Source organism: Meriones unguiculatus, chromosome 2 (genome assembly GCF_030254825.1).
Source record: "Meriones unguiculatus strain TT.TT164.6M chromosome 2, Bangor_MerUng_6.1, whole genome shotgun sequence".
Taxonomy (NCBI): Eukaryota; Metazoa; Chordata; class Mammalia; order Rodentia; family Muridae; genus Meriones; species Meriones unguiculatus.
Genome location: NC_083350.1, coordinates 102,229,659 through 102,244,283, shown reverse-complemented (window position 1 = coordinate 102,244,283; position 14,625 = coordinate 102,229,659). Strand labels below are relative to the sequence as shown.

General features: G+C 46.7%; 1 protein-coding gene across 1 annotated transcript in view; it reads right to left on the bottom strand.

The window, feature by feature from the left end:
* Tmcc3 (transmembrane and coiled-coil domain family 3) overlaps nucleotides 1-14,101 on the bottom strand; it is a 252,993-nt gene extending 238,892 nt beyond the window's left edge. Inside the window, exon 1 of the mRNA XM_060377936.1 lies at nucleotides 13,444-14,101. The gene's annotated coding sequence lies outside the window, so the exon portion shown is untranslated. The remainder of the gene's footprint in view (nucleotides 1-13,443) is intronic.
* Between the last annotated feature and the right edge of the window lie 524 nt (nucleotides 14,102-14,625).

The following is a 14,625-nucleotide window of genomic DNA, read 5'->3' as shown; positions in this document are numbered from 1 at the left end:
TCATTCCTCTTCCTAGTCCCCACAGCCATGGTTTTATTTCTGTAGCTGTGCTCCCTGTCTTGGAACTTGGCATAAACAGAATTATAGTCTGTATGCTTTGTGCCTCACTTGAGATCTATCCATGTTCAAGCACACACACTCTCTCCTTTTTATGGTGGAGTATATCACATTTTATAAAAATACCTCAGTTTGTTTCATACACACGGGGTATTTTGATCATATCCACTCCCCACTCCAACTCCTGAAACTTACAGCCAATACATACCTCTCCCAACTCCGTATCTTCTGTTTCTTTAGCCCACTAAACCCTATCAGTCCTGCCCTCACGTGCACGGGTATAGGGCCATCCACTGGGGCATGGACAACCTATCAGGAACCACAGCCCTGAAGAAAAATCAGTCTATGCCCCAGCAGCAGCAGCTGCCAATAGCTCCTAAGAGTGGGGTTTCATTCTGTGCAGGTCCTGTGCATCTAACCACAGGGGTGTGTGTGTGTGTGTGTGTGTGTGTGTGTGTGTGCACATGTGCACGCAAGTGACAGACACTCCACTTAAGGCTCAGCCCTCCCAGCCACTTACTCAATGGACTTGGACTTGTTGTGGGTCTCCGCCTTCACCACAGTCCATACAAAAAGCAGCTTCTCTGACGAGGGATCAGAGCTGAGCTAATCTATGGCTGTAAACAAAGATTTAGCAAATGGCGTGGCATGTTCTCCTCCCGGCCTGTGATCTCCATGGTTACAAGTTCTGTGAGGGTTGGCAGAACCAGGCAGGAGTCACACCTGTGGCTCTTAAGCTCTAACTAGAAAGTAGTCGTTCACCCGAAACAATGTCCACACCCCTGCTGCACTAATGATGTGTCTTTGTTACTGTGGCCTGCTGGGTAAGACTGCTGAGGAGGTCTCTCCCCCAGCAGCCTGCTCAGCACTTCCTAGGACGAAGAAAACCAAGCAGTGGCGAGGAAGCTGCTCGGTCAATGCCACCTTGATCTCTCCACATCCTATGGCCAAAGCTGAGGTGTTTTTGGTAGTTGAGCTTTACCATAAAGTTCTGGTGGCAACCAAGAACAATAGGAATAGACTGTACTGTTTGGGGGTGCAGGCTTCCGGGATTCGACACACACACACACACACACACACACACACACACCCCACTGCCAGGGGGAAAATTAGAAGGGAGGCATTCCACATCGAGTACTGGAATTTATTTATCTATTCGTTTGTTTGTCTGTTTGTTTGGCTAACTAGCAAGGGCTTCTGGGAAGGCTACCTCCATTCAAACTCCTGTTATTATGTCCTGTAGTATTCTGATTAATTAGTAGGCTTCCATATGGTTTTTTCCAACCATCCTTAGTGCTAATTATTCCATCCACACCCCTCCTCTGCCCTACCCTCTCATTGCCCTCCCTACTTAAGCCTGCCCCCCATCATTTCCCCTTTCCCCCTCAGACCACTGATGTTTTGCTGTTTCCCCCTCCCTTTTGTTAAGCTCTCCTCCCATGGTCTCTTTCTAGCTTCCTGACTTTTACAGGTGCTCTCAGCAAACAGACAAATCAGGAGCTTCCACGCTAGGACCGCAAGTGAGAGGAACATGAGCTTTTTTTGTCTTTCTGGGTCTGTGTAAATTCTCTTCGCAAAAAGTTTCCCAGCTCCTTCCATTTCTCTGCAAATTTCCTCTTTCTTTAGGTTGAATATTATTCCATTATGTATTGATATCACATTTTCTCTATCCATCCATTGGTTAACGGGTAATCTGGGCTGCTTCCATTTCCCAACTATTGTGACTAAGGCAGCAAAGAACATGGCTATCTCCATAGTATGAACTGCAGTTCTTTGAGTATATTGGGGCGGGGGGAGGGGGAATGATACGGTGATTCTGTTGTTAGCTTACTGAGAAATTCCAAACTGTTTTCCTTAGTGGCTACACTAGTTTGCATCCCCACAAGCAGCAAGAGCAGCAAGTAAGTGTACTTCTTCCCTCCCATCCTTGCTTTTGCTGTCGCATGTTCTCTTGGTCTTAGCCATTCCGACTAGGGGTAAAGGAAATCGCTAAAGAGTTTTAATCTGCATTTTCCTGATGAAAGACAGGAGCACATCTAAAAACAGCTCACAGCCACTTGTGTTTCTTCTTTTGAAAACTCTCGGTCCTTTCAATCAGTTTCTAACTGGGTTGTTTGCGTTCCTAAAGTTTAGTTTTTAATAAGATTTTTGTGTGCTCTGGGCACTGGTTCTCTGTCAGATGAATCACTGATAAAGATTTTCTCCCACTCCATAGACTATGTCCTCAGTCAGCTAACAGCTTCTTCTGTCCTCCAGAAGCTTTTTCATGTCACGATGTCCCACTGTTGACTGTTGATCTTATTTCCTGTGTGACTGGTGTCTGTTCAGGACCCCTTTCCTGAGCCTGTGTCCTCAAGCACACTCCCTATTCTTTCCTCTAAAGTCTCAGGTCTAGCACTGGAGTCTTTGATTCATTTGGTACCCAGTTTTCCCAGCACCACCTGCGGAAGATGTTCTCTTCTCTCCATTGTCTATTTGTGTTATCTCTGTCAAAAATGGACTTCCACATAGACCTTCAATTCTATTCCTCTGCTCCATGTGTCTCATTTTGTAGCAGTGTCACACTGTTTTTACTGCTTTGGGTCGGTAATATAATCTGAAATAATCGGGTAGGATACTATATCTCATAGTATGTTTATCATTCAGAATTGCTTTTGACTTTTTTCACTTTACATGAGAAACTGTGCTAGGATTTTTATAAGGATCTCGCTAGGATGACCATTTTCACAAGGTCAAGCCTAGTAATCCAGGAGCGTGGGAAGTCTTTTAAATGTTCCCTCTCTTTTGCCAAAGACTCTCCTGACATTTCCACTTTCTGTCTTTCACTTCCTTGTTTAGCTTCTTCCAAGGTGTTCTGTTTTAAGCTAATGTGAGAGCAATCATTTCTCGGATTTGTTTCTGTCTGTCGAGACATGCCTTGAGTCCTAATATGTGACCTGAAGGTTTCATGGGCTACTTAGAAGAACAAGCAATCTTTTGTGCTTTATCTTTCTACAGATGTTTGTTAGATCCATTTGCTCCATCATGTCGATTAATTCTAATACTCTTTGTTTAAAATGAAACTTTTAGATTTATTTACTTTCCTTTACCTGTATGAATGCTTGTCCTGCATGTGTGTGTGTGTGTATCATTCGCATGCCTGGTCCCCACAGAAGTCAGAAGAGGGAATCAGATCCCTGAAGCTGGAGTTAGGGGTGGTTATGAGCCATCATGTGTGTACAAGGGATCAAATATGAGTCCTTGGAAGAGCAGCAAGTGGTCTTAATTGCTGAGCCATTTTCCAAGCACCTAGTTCTAGTACTTCTTTTTTTGTCCAGTTGACCTGTCTCCTGGTGAGACCTGAGTACTGAAACCTCGACTGTGTTGAGTTTAATCTGTGACTTTAAATCTACTACCGTTTATTTTTGTTTTGGTTTGGTTCTCAGTTTTCTTAAGATAGAATCTCATTATGTAACCCTAGCTGTCCTGGAACTCCTTGTAGACCAAACTGGCCGTGAACTCATGGAGATCCTCCTGCCTCTGTCTTCCATGGGCTGGGATTAAAAGTGTGTGCCACTATGCCTGGCTAACCCTGGTACAATTTTAAATGAAATTAAATGAGCCTGGGTTTGCTGCATATGTATTTGGAATTGTAATTTCCTCTTGATGGATTGTCTTCAATTTGACGTTACCCTCCTAACTCTTCTGGTTAGATTGGGTTTGATATCTATTTTGTCACCTGCTTGTTTTATGGTTCCATTTGCTTGAAATACCTTTTCCATCCTTTCACCATAACATAATGTTTATCCTGGATGGTAAGATGTGTTTCTTGGAGGCAACAAAAAGGATTTTGTTTTCCAACCAAATCTACTGCTAGTCTATGTCTTTTGGGTGAAGTGAGACCATTAAAAACTGTGCTTTGATTCCTATAATTTTGTTCATTTCTCATTCTTCTTTTGCTTAATGAATGCTTTAGCCTCATGTAACTCTTGTGGTCTTTTGGGTGTATTTATCTTTCTCTTCAGCCCAGGGTATTCCCTCCAGTAATGCCCACAGGGCTGGTTTGGTAGCCATGTACTCCTTTAGCTTGGAAGTTTTTCTTTCACCTTCAGTTATGACAGACAAATTTTGCAGTTATATGAGTCTGGGTTGACAGTTGTGATCTTTCAGAATTGGAAATACATCATTCTAAACTGTTCTTGCTTCTAAGACTTTGATTGAAAAGGCCAGCAGTTGTTCTGATGAACATGCCTCTGTGTGTGTGTATGTGTGTATCTGTGTGTGTGTGTGTGCGCGCGCGCGCGCGCGCGCGCGTGCCTGTGTGTGTGACCTAAAGCTTCTCTTTTGCAGCTTTCAACACACTTTCTCTGCTCTGCTTTACTGTACCATGCATTAGCTGTAATGTGATTCAGGAAATCTCTCCCCTGGCTCTTTCTGATGCTCTGGGTGCTTCTTATGTCTGTGTACATTTCTCTTGCTTATGTTGAATTTTTTTTCTATTAAAATTATTTTCTATGCCTCTCCTTCTCTATGCCCTCCATTAGTAAATTTTACCATTTTATGATATCCCAGAGTTCTTGTATGTCTCATTGCTACATTTAAAAATAAAATTGTCATTGACCTTGACTGATCCAGTTTCTCTAATTCTGTCTTCAAATCCTCATGTTCTGTCTTCTCACTATTGGTGAGACTTTACACCAGAGATTTTTTTTTTTTTTTTTTTTTTTTTTTTTTTTGCCTTACTGTGTTTTACATTTTCATCACCATCTTGGCTTGGGTTTCCTTAAGTAATTCTACATCTGTATTAAATTATATTCACATTTCATATTATGAATTATCTTCTTTATTCATACAGTGGTTTGTATTCTTTGGAAACTACTTACATCCTGTTTGAGTTGTTTGAACATATTTTCCTTCCTTCTTTTGAATTCTGCCTGTGGGTTTCATGTAAGCCAGTTTCACTGGGTGACACCATGACAGGACTGGTCATTTCTGGAGAAGACATGTTGCCTTTCTCGGGTTGTGATGCGATCTGTGTTTTTGTGCTGGAGGCTGCCCGTCTGGAGTTGCATTGTTCCTTAAGGATTTTTGTTGCGGTTCTTGGTGGTGAAGCTGCTCTTGTGAGGCCGTTGCTCTTCCTTCAGGGGAGGCGTGCGCAGTGTTCAGGAGAGGCTGTGGTATAGCGTGGTGAGCTCTTCTGTTGGGCAGGTATCTGGGCACCAGGCTCTGTCTCCAGCCTACTCCTTGTCTTGTGTTCTGTCAGCAGTCTCAAGTCAGCAGTTAACCCACTATGGCCACGCAGCTGCTGATGACGACAGAGCAGACCCTTGGCATCAATTATTTCAGGGAGTAAGGATCCTCATGGTACTGTTTGTTCAAATACGTTCATTATTGTGGGTATGAGTGGGAAGGGGGAAAAGAAGCGAACGCTCATGGCGAGACTAGAATTTTGCATTTGGTTGCTAGATGGAAATGAGGAAGGGAGACATATACAGGAGCGGTAATGACTGAGGCAAAGGAAAAATGGTGGGTGGTTTAAGTTTTGGCCAACAGTAGACTGAAAAGAGATGATAAGGACACACGTAATCCAATATCACAAACCATGTCAGCCTCTGAACTTCAGGAGAAGTACCAGCAAGAGGGGAGAGGACTGGAAAAGAGAAAGGGAGAGAGGGAAAGGATGTAAAACGATAAAAGGCGAGGGCGATAGAAGCAGGTACTCGCCTGCTGCCTCAGCCTGGGGTCCGCTACAGGCAGGGACTACCTGCGGGGAACCAAAGCTGGACAGAGATAGACACAGAATAGCGACCTGGATGACGATTTTCACCTCTGGTCACCAGCCTCTACGCGGCCTTCCTGGTCCCACGCTAGGCTGTACTCCTTGACCTTTACCAGTGCTGTCACCCCTTGCGCGCTCTCCGCTCTGATCTTGCGCGGTTCTCTTGTTCAGCCGTTTGTTTTTCTCCCCTGAGCTCAGCGTGGTCCAACTCTGGATGATGGAGCGAGGCAATGCCTGCCTGGCTGTGGCTGTGATCCTGAAACACCAGCCGCAGATGCGCGATTTGCTGCGCTGTGTGAAGTCACACCTAATTCCCACGCACACCCAGCCCCTCACTGATGGTGGTCCCAGTGGGAGGTGCTCACGGCCCCATGGAGAAATCCCAGCTTTTCTAGAGTTCCTGGCAGAAATGCGTTAGCCTGGTTTGCAGTCAGCAGCGGGGCCTGCTGGACTCTGTTGGAGCACCCACTGCATTTGGGTGCAATCTTGACACGCCCAGGTCTGATTTTAGTATGTTTGGGTTTGTCTTGTTTTGTTTTTTGTTTTTCTTTCTTTCTTTCCTTCTTTCTTTCTTTCTTTCCTCCTTCCTTCCTTCCTTCCTTCCTTCCTTCCTTCCTTCCTTTCCTTCTTTCTGTTACATTTTATTAACTCTGTATCCCAGCTGTATAGCTCCCTCATTCCCTCCCAAACCCTCCCTCCCACATCTCCTCCAGGATGTTTGTTTTTAAAATTAAGTATTCAGATGTCAATATATTATTATCACTGTTCCTTTGTCAGGTATTAAAACTCTGTTTCGTCCCCACCTCTTTTTGGTTTATTTTATTGGTTTCTCTGTGCAGCCCTGGTTGTCCTGGACTCACTCTGTAGTGCAGGCTGGTCTCAAATTCACAGAGATCTGCCTGCCTCTGCCTCCCAAATGCTGGACTTAAAGGCGTGTGCCACCATGCCTGGCCCCGTCTCTTTTTAAGTGGAGGCTACAGCCTGCCAGAGATGTTTTAGGTTCCAAAGCTAAGGACTGGGCTGTGGATTACACAAAGTGCTATCTCTGCTAAATACTGTAGCTCCCCATCCCTGGCTATGGCAATCGTGAATCAGTACTTCAGGAGGCGTTGCCTAGAAATCTGGATTTTCAACAAGGACTTTGCCTCTGTTCCCAACACCATCACATAGCCAGTTCATCCAGTTAGTCCACATCCCTCCGCTGGCTCTATGTCCTATCAGTCACCCAGGCTCCTGACTCCACTGCCGAAATCTTAACTACCTCTCTTGTGCAGGAGACACAACCGACCACAGCATCTCCTAACCAGTCATCACACCTCTACTCTGGCCCCAACCCCAAGTCCATTCGACACCCAGCAGCCAGAGGGCCTTTTCAATACAAGGATTTAATTTACAAAATTCTGCCGAGACCCTCTCAATGGCTTTCCGTTGCCCTCGGGCTGTTTTCCAGCATGCCTCACACCACATCTCCTCACCCGGCCTCTCCCTGCTTTTCCAACCTCAAGTCTTGTCTTTACCTCCACAGACTTGACCTACCTATCTGTCCACTCTGCATACTGCTCGTTCTTTTTTTTTTTTAATGTGCTGCCTTTCTCCCCCACTTGCACAGGCTGTGCACGCTGCCTGCACACACACTTCCTTCTTCTTCTCCATTTTATCCTTCAAGCCTCAGTTAGCTGCCAACCTAATTCTGAAGGGACTTCATGAACTAACCTGACTGAGCAAAGGACTCCCACGACAGGGCCCCAGCACTGTACACTCTCTTCACAACAGGACACAGCACAGGCAATACTCTTTGAGTGTAGGGGAGAGAAGACGGGGCCCTGCGGAGCTGGGACTTCACAGGAGAACAAGTCTAAAGTCTGGATGTGTGATGAGGGCATTAAATCTGACTGTGTGAAACAATACCTAGGAAATGGCCTCTTCACCTCCCTTCAACTCAAACACACACACAACTCTAAATTCAGAAAGTCCTGTTTATCAGTATTTGTAGTTTATACACCTGCTGCTTTGGCAAATAGTGTCACAGCCACCAGGGTAGTTTGTTGAAAGAAGAGGTGACAAGACTTGGAGATGGCCAGATTGCTTTTTCAAAATTAAAAATAATAATAATAATAATAACAACAACAACAACAACCCACCCTGTACATTTTTCAACAGTGTCTCAGCTCAGTTGCATGGGAGGCACAATGGCTGAAATCGTGCAAGGACTGTGATGATTGAAATGGAAAGGTTTTTGGCAAAGAGGCTGAAATTCTATATTTTCCGTGTGCCGTCACTTTTGGTCTGAATCACGGCTGCCTGTACTCAGCCGCTGCCAAGGACAGAGGCAGGTTCCCCCGAGCACGAGACTCAATTTCAGTCACCGAGAACCCAGCACAGGTTTTTCCTGTAGCAGAAACATCAGGAGCACAGACTCTGGCGCCAAACACTCTCTTTACAATCACTGTTGCATCATCTGTCAGCTGTAGTGCACTGGGTAAACTCCTGAGCCATTCCGTAACTAGCCTCCTTGCCTGAATATGAGACTAGCACCTGGTTCATAGTTTTGAGAATTAAGTAACTAATTACCTGTCGGGTGCTTTGGTGTAAAAGTCCTGCTATAAACACTAGCTATTCATATTACTCGATGCGTGTAGGGATGTGGAAACAGGTTCGGGGAGAAAGGGATATGAAATACAACAGAGATGACAGAATCAAGCAGCGTTAAAAGCTAAGTATTTGCCACAACTTACCACTCACATCAGAAAACCCTTAGCCACGAATTAACACTTCAGTAAGAGCTAGCACACTGGATTTGAACCCAGGCAGTTAGTGCCTAAGATCCAGGTCTGAGCCACTGAGAAATATCCCATCTTCACTTCCCTCCTTTTGGGGAAATGGAATTCCTGTGAAGGGAAAAACTGAAACAAAAGGATGTGGCAAACACAAAGGAAGAAAGTGAAAACAAAACAAGGTCAGGCTCCACGCTTCTCAACTTAAAAGATGGAAAGAGAAGGTGTCCCTTTAGCAGTACCTGTCAGCCATGAAAGAACCCACTGTCTTTGTGGGCCCTTTGCTTTGAATTCAGTAGGCCAGATAGAAATCAAAATCACTGCTAAAGGCTTCAAAAGTCTGACAGCCCCCGCTCAGATCCTGATATGAAGCAGAAATGATGGACACATAGGAGGAAGCTGTCTAACGCACCGTGCTATGAAATCAGACAGCTCGAGATTCGAGGCCTTCCTTGCTTGGCTCTGTACTGTCAGAACGCAAACCACCCAAGCCCCAAATTTTGTAATCTATAAAATGGGAATAAGAACTTCTGTCTCTACATGGATAAAAGACTTAGATGCAGCCCTTAAGAGGAAACGGAGACATACACACTGGCCTTGGTGAACAGTAAACTGGTGCAGCCTCTACAGAGCGGGTTTAGTCTGTGCTGTCGTTTAATTAAAAAGGCTTGAACAGAGCACTGAAAGTGCACCAAGTATTGTACCAGATACTATACAAATATTCGCTTACCAACTCTGTGGCAGGTTGTTCATAAAAACAGTGATGACCAACCCAGAATGGACTCATTGGGGTGTTTGTTTTGGTAGGATTTTTGTTTCATTGGTTTCATTTGGGTATTTTTGCTTGTTTGTTTGTTTTGATTTTTGTTTTTTTTTTTGCTTTTGTCTTGGATTCAAAGATGTGGGGAGAGGGAGAGAGAGAGAACATGAAGTTGGATGGGTATGGAGGTAGGAAGGATCTAAGAGAAGTTGGGGGAGGGGAAAGGATAAAATCAAAATAGATTTTATGAAACAAATTACATTAAAACTATTGCTGATGAGACTCTCACTGTCCTTATCTTGGAAAAGTTCCCGTCACTGACTCCGAGCGCAGCCTGTGACTTGCTTCATTCGATAGCAAGTGGGCACAAGCAGAGGTTTGAGAAGTGTCGTGCTGTCCAGTGTGGGAGCCCCACACGCCAGGCCACAGCCCCTCGACAGCACCTTGTCTGAGCTCATCTCCTGAAGCTGGAGAGGTCACCTGCCCCCAGATGAGATTCCCAACAACCAACTCATCTGTTAATCACCAGACACAAAGGGCCATCCTAGACTATCCACCTTTCAGCTGACCAACAGACTCACTACAGAGCATGACAAAATCCAACAAGATCATTGGGCGGGCCTGATGAGGAGAGGCATGGAGTTGAGCAAACCCCCAGACGTGAGCTAAGCAGAATGGTTATTACTTGAAGCCACTAAGTTTTGGGGGTGACTTGCTATGCAGAATAAGCTAAACTTACTCATATAACCCTCCTAGGCAGGTCTTATTATTCTCTATGTTTTGCAAAGAAGGCAACTGAGGCAAAGAAGAGGGGCCCTTGCACAGCTTGTGAAAAGTGTGACAGTTCAACCCCATGTAACCGGTGCCAGTAATGTCTCTCCTGCTCTTTTTAACCTATAAAAATACAAGTGTTTGTGTCATTTGACCAGAAATTAATCATACATAAAAGTCCTTTACTTGCATGCAAAAAGAACTGTGTATAAGACTATTCATTGTGACATTAAAACTATCAGGAACAATTCCAATGCTGTGTGGCCATGCAAAGAAATCATTTATGCAACTATAAAAAAGAGAGCTAGAAATACTGAACCTGTAGACAAGACAATAGGAAAAAGCAAGATGCAAAAAGAGTATACTTACATGCTTCCATTTGTGTATAAAAAAAGAAAAATATATAACTATGTGCAGATTATTTTTAATTTCTATTATTATTATTATTATTATTAATTACAAAATTTATTCACTGTGGCCCCCTCTCTCATCTCCTCCCAATCCCCTACGTCCCTCCCCTAATCCACTGATAGGGGAGGCCCTCCTCCATTTCCATCTGACTCTAGCCTATCAGATCTCATCAGCATTGTCTTCCTCTGTGGTCTGGTGAGGCTGCACCCCCGGGGGGGGATGATCAGAGAGCCTACCACTGAATTCATGTCAAAGACAGCCCCTGCTCCCCTTACTGGGGAGCCCATTTGGAAACTGAGTCTATTGGCTACAACATAGTTTATTTCTGAAAGGACACAGTAGTGGGTTTTACATGAGTTACAGTAAGATGGAACCCATTGGGGCATTATAATATGAGGGACAATTTTCATTGTAAACCTTTTTCTATTATTTGCATTTATACCATGGAAATGTACTGGCTAGCAAATTTTAACTTAAAAGGTTGTTATGAAAATGGAGACAGCAGAAGCGTAGGACAAAGAAAGCATTCACTCAATAGCAGCTATCATTATAATTCCTTTTCTACATCTGAGTTTTAACTCCTAACAAATACAAAATTAAAGCAGCCTTCGCTTTCAAACTCCTGGGTTTGCAAAAAATAAAAATAAAAATAAAAGTAAAAGAAAGAAAGGAAGAAAATCAAAACAAAGACTTTGGATGCAAACATAAACAAAAACATTGGCTATGGAGAAGAGGCTAGTGAAGACTTGGCATTGCAGTTTTGTGACCTGCACATACCAGCCTCAGGTCCTGATCCTCTCAGGTTGCTACAACAAAATACCACAGCCTGGCCAGCTCATAAACAACAGAAATTTATTTCTCACAGTTCTGATGAAAGCTGGCAAATTGCAAGATCAAGTTCCCTGGCAGATGCAGTCTGACAAAGGCCTGGGCTCTGGTTCACAGGCTCCTTCTCCCCTCATCCTCCATATCCTCACACATCACTGGGGGGCGGGGATATTGTCTCCGGACTTCGGAGTGCAGACGCCATTTGTAAGGGTTCTGTCTTCAAGATCAAGCACTTTTCAAGGTCTTACCCCTTAATACTAACAGCCTGAGGATTAGAATGTCAGCCTTTGTTTAAGTGATGCGACATAACAGTTCAGGCCAGACTTTCAGCTTGAGAAACTCAGTTACTGGGCAACTTTGTACATTCCCTCTTCACCTTCACCTTCTATTTAGTAAGGTAGCCTGCCTTTCTCTCTCTCTCTCTCTCTCTCTCTCTCTCTCTCTCTCTCTCTCTCTCTCTCTCTCTCCAGAGACAAAGCCTTTAGTCATCATGTTTCTCAAGGGCTCTCAGAGCTTAGAACTATGCCTGTACATAGGTGTGTAACATGTCTCTTACCATGGGAGAAGGGTTAAAAGACTGACGACTGAGTTCCAGCCCTAGAGGTTGATTTAAAGGGAAGGAGAGCCCAGGGATTTGCATTTCCAGCGAACATCCATTTTATCCCAACATAGAGAGTACGCAATTCACATTTTAATATGCACTGGCCAACACCCTCCACCTCCAGCTGTCAATGTCCCCTCTAAAAGACCCAATTTAAGCTAAACTGTATCTTGTCCCAGATGTGGGGTGCCTTAGTTACTCTGGTGATCTCTGAATTTGGAGTTCAAATACCTAACGCCACTAAGGCCACTTGCTCTACACCAGCGCCAGGTAAGCCAGGCTGGCTGGAATCTTGTTTGCCCCAGAAACACCTGAGAGGGTTTGGATGTGATCCAAAGGTAAAGACAGGTAAATTTCCATGTCAGCTACCCACATATTTTCAGAGGCACTGGGACTGGTTGTATGTCCTCCAAATATTCTACTCCCTGATGACAGACAGACTGAGACACACACACACACTACTTAATTCCAGCACCACTAAAAAAAAAAACAAACAAAACAAAATTACTAAACAGTAGAATAAACAATAACAACAAAAAACAGACCAGAGTTCTCTTTAAGACATCCCATCAGCTTAGAGGCAGAAATGGAAACTGCCGACCAAACCGACAGATGAATACATACCTTACATACATATAAATTAACCCCAAAACTCCAACCCAAAGAAAACATGGGTTCTGGCGGCAAAGGGGCTCACTCTGCTTTTGTAATTTCTCAGCCTTGCATCTTCAGGAAAAAAAAAAAAAAAAAAGCTCACTAGTTCCTTTCTTAGTACCTAACCCATCACCAAGGTTAGGCTCTCCAGGAGAGCTTTGGAGAGTACCCAGCAAGATTTCTTTAGGTTTCCCCCACCCCCTACATTTCTACATTTCTAGAAATGCTGAGATTCCCACATTTGGTTGAAGCAACCTCCACCGCAAAGTCAGAACCAAGAGCACACCGGGGCTGTTAACCCACACCCGTATGTAGTTTGGCACCCCCAGACAGGTTAGCTGTGGTTGTCCTGGGACCCGTCCGCTCTCTGGGGGCTGCCAAGGGGATGCCCCCTGCAGCTGAGGCTTTCCCTTTTCATTTTCATCTTCGCAGGGCGAGAGCCCCTGCTGGAGATGGGCAGGGTGAGCTCAGAGCCCCTCACACCTGCTGCCTAGGAGGCTGCGGCGCGGGGCCGCCTCGGGAACTTCGCAGGGATGGGCTAAGCCCCCTGTCCCGCATAGGGCGGGGGGACTGACGGGAGGGGACCACCGCCCCGCACGCACCGCGCCTTCCCCGCGGCTGGTCCCCCACCCGGACTCCGGGCGCGCTGTTCCCATCCGCCTCCTCTGGGCGGGCGCCGCGGGAGCCCAGCCGACGCCGGCAAAGTTTCCTTGGCCCGCGGGCCCAGGCCCCGAGGTGGGGACGCGGCCGGCGGGGTCACGGGCCACGGGGCCACCTCGCTGCGGCCATCCCCACCCTTCCCGCGCTCGCCCCAAGCGGGCACACTCACCCTCCGCATGCTGCTGGCCTCGCGGGCCGGGCGGGGCTCGCCGGGCGGCGCGGCGACCGGCGACGGGGCTGGCGCTGGCCGGGACCGCGTCTCAAGCGGCGCGCACCCGCTTCTCCTCGCTCTAGCCCTCGCCTCGGCCTGGAGTTGTGCTTCGATCCGGGCGGGAGCCGGCTCCTAGGGCCGCGAGGACCCGGACGCCCAGCGGGAGAAAGTTCCAGCCGCGCGCGGGGCGGGTGCGGGAGCCGAGAGGGAGAGGGAGTGACAAACGGGGAACGGGGGCGGCGATGCGCCACCCCCGGAGGACTTTGGTTTGCCCATCCCACGCCAAAGCCACGCGCTTATCAGTTCCTACTCTAGAGGTTCCGTGTTTGGGGAGTCCTGGGCGTTCACCGGCCTATAGTTGGGGGGGGGTAGTTTTCGCGGAGGGGTAAAAGCTGAATAGGAAACGCGGGGTCACGTCAGGGCTGGGGGAGGCGGCCACCGCCTGCAGCTTAGTCGTCCTGGTCCCCTCCTGGCAAAGCTGCTCAGCAGAGGGAAGCCCCTACCCCCCGGCCTGCAAAAGCCACAGGTCTACCTGCCCGCCAAGCTGTCTCCCAAAGCACCACCGCCGCGTGCTTCTCCACCCCTCCCCCACTCCTCTAACCCGCTCTGGAAGGTCATCCTCAAATGCTAATTTGGGGTGCGAGGGGGAGAGCGCACAGTTCCCCGACCCTAAAGAGACCCAGGATGCAACTGTGCCGGACGGAGGGCAGGATGGGCCCCGGCCTTTCCTCGGCTTTGACTGCTGGCAAAGTAAAGCAAACAGTGCAGAATCCAAGGCCGCGCGAATTCCGCAGCGAACAAATACGCCTTGTTTGCTGAACGACCCTTTGAAAAGCTTGCAAAGAAACGCACGCACGGCACGTGTTGGCAGAGCCTGCCGAAGCAGGTAAACAGGGGGGCAGAGGCAGGGGCGCGAAGGCTCGCGGCGGGTAAACATCCCTGATGAATGTTGCCGCCTTCACGCTGCCTGGATGCCGCGTATTCTGGCAGATCACCACTCATCACTGCTGTCAAAGAAGTGCCGCTATAATTTTCCAGCGTCGATAGACTGTCAGCTGCAAAGAGACCATAATATCACACAGACTAAGTACCCTGGTAATCTAATGAATAAAACCATTTTGTCTGGTTCTCTCTCTGGTA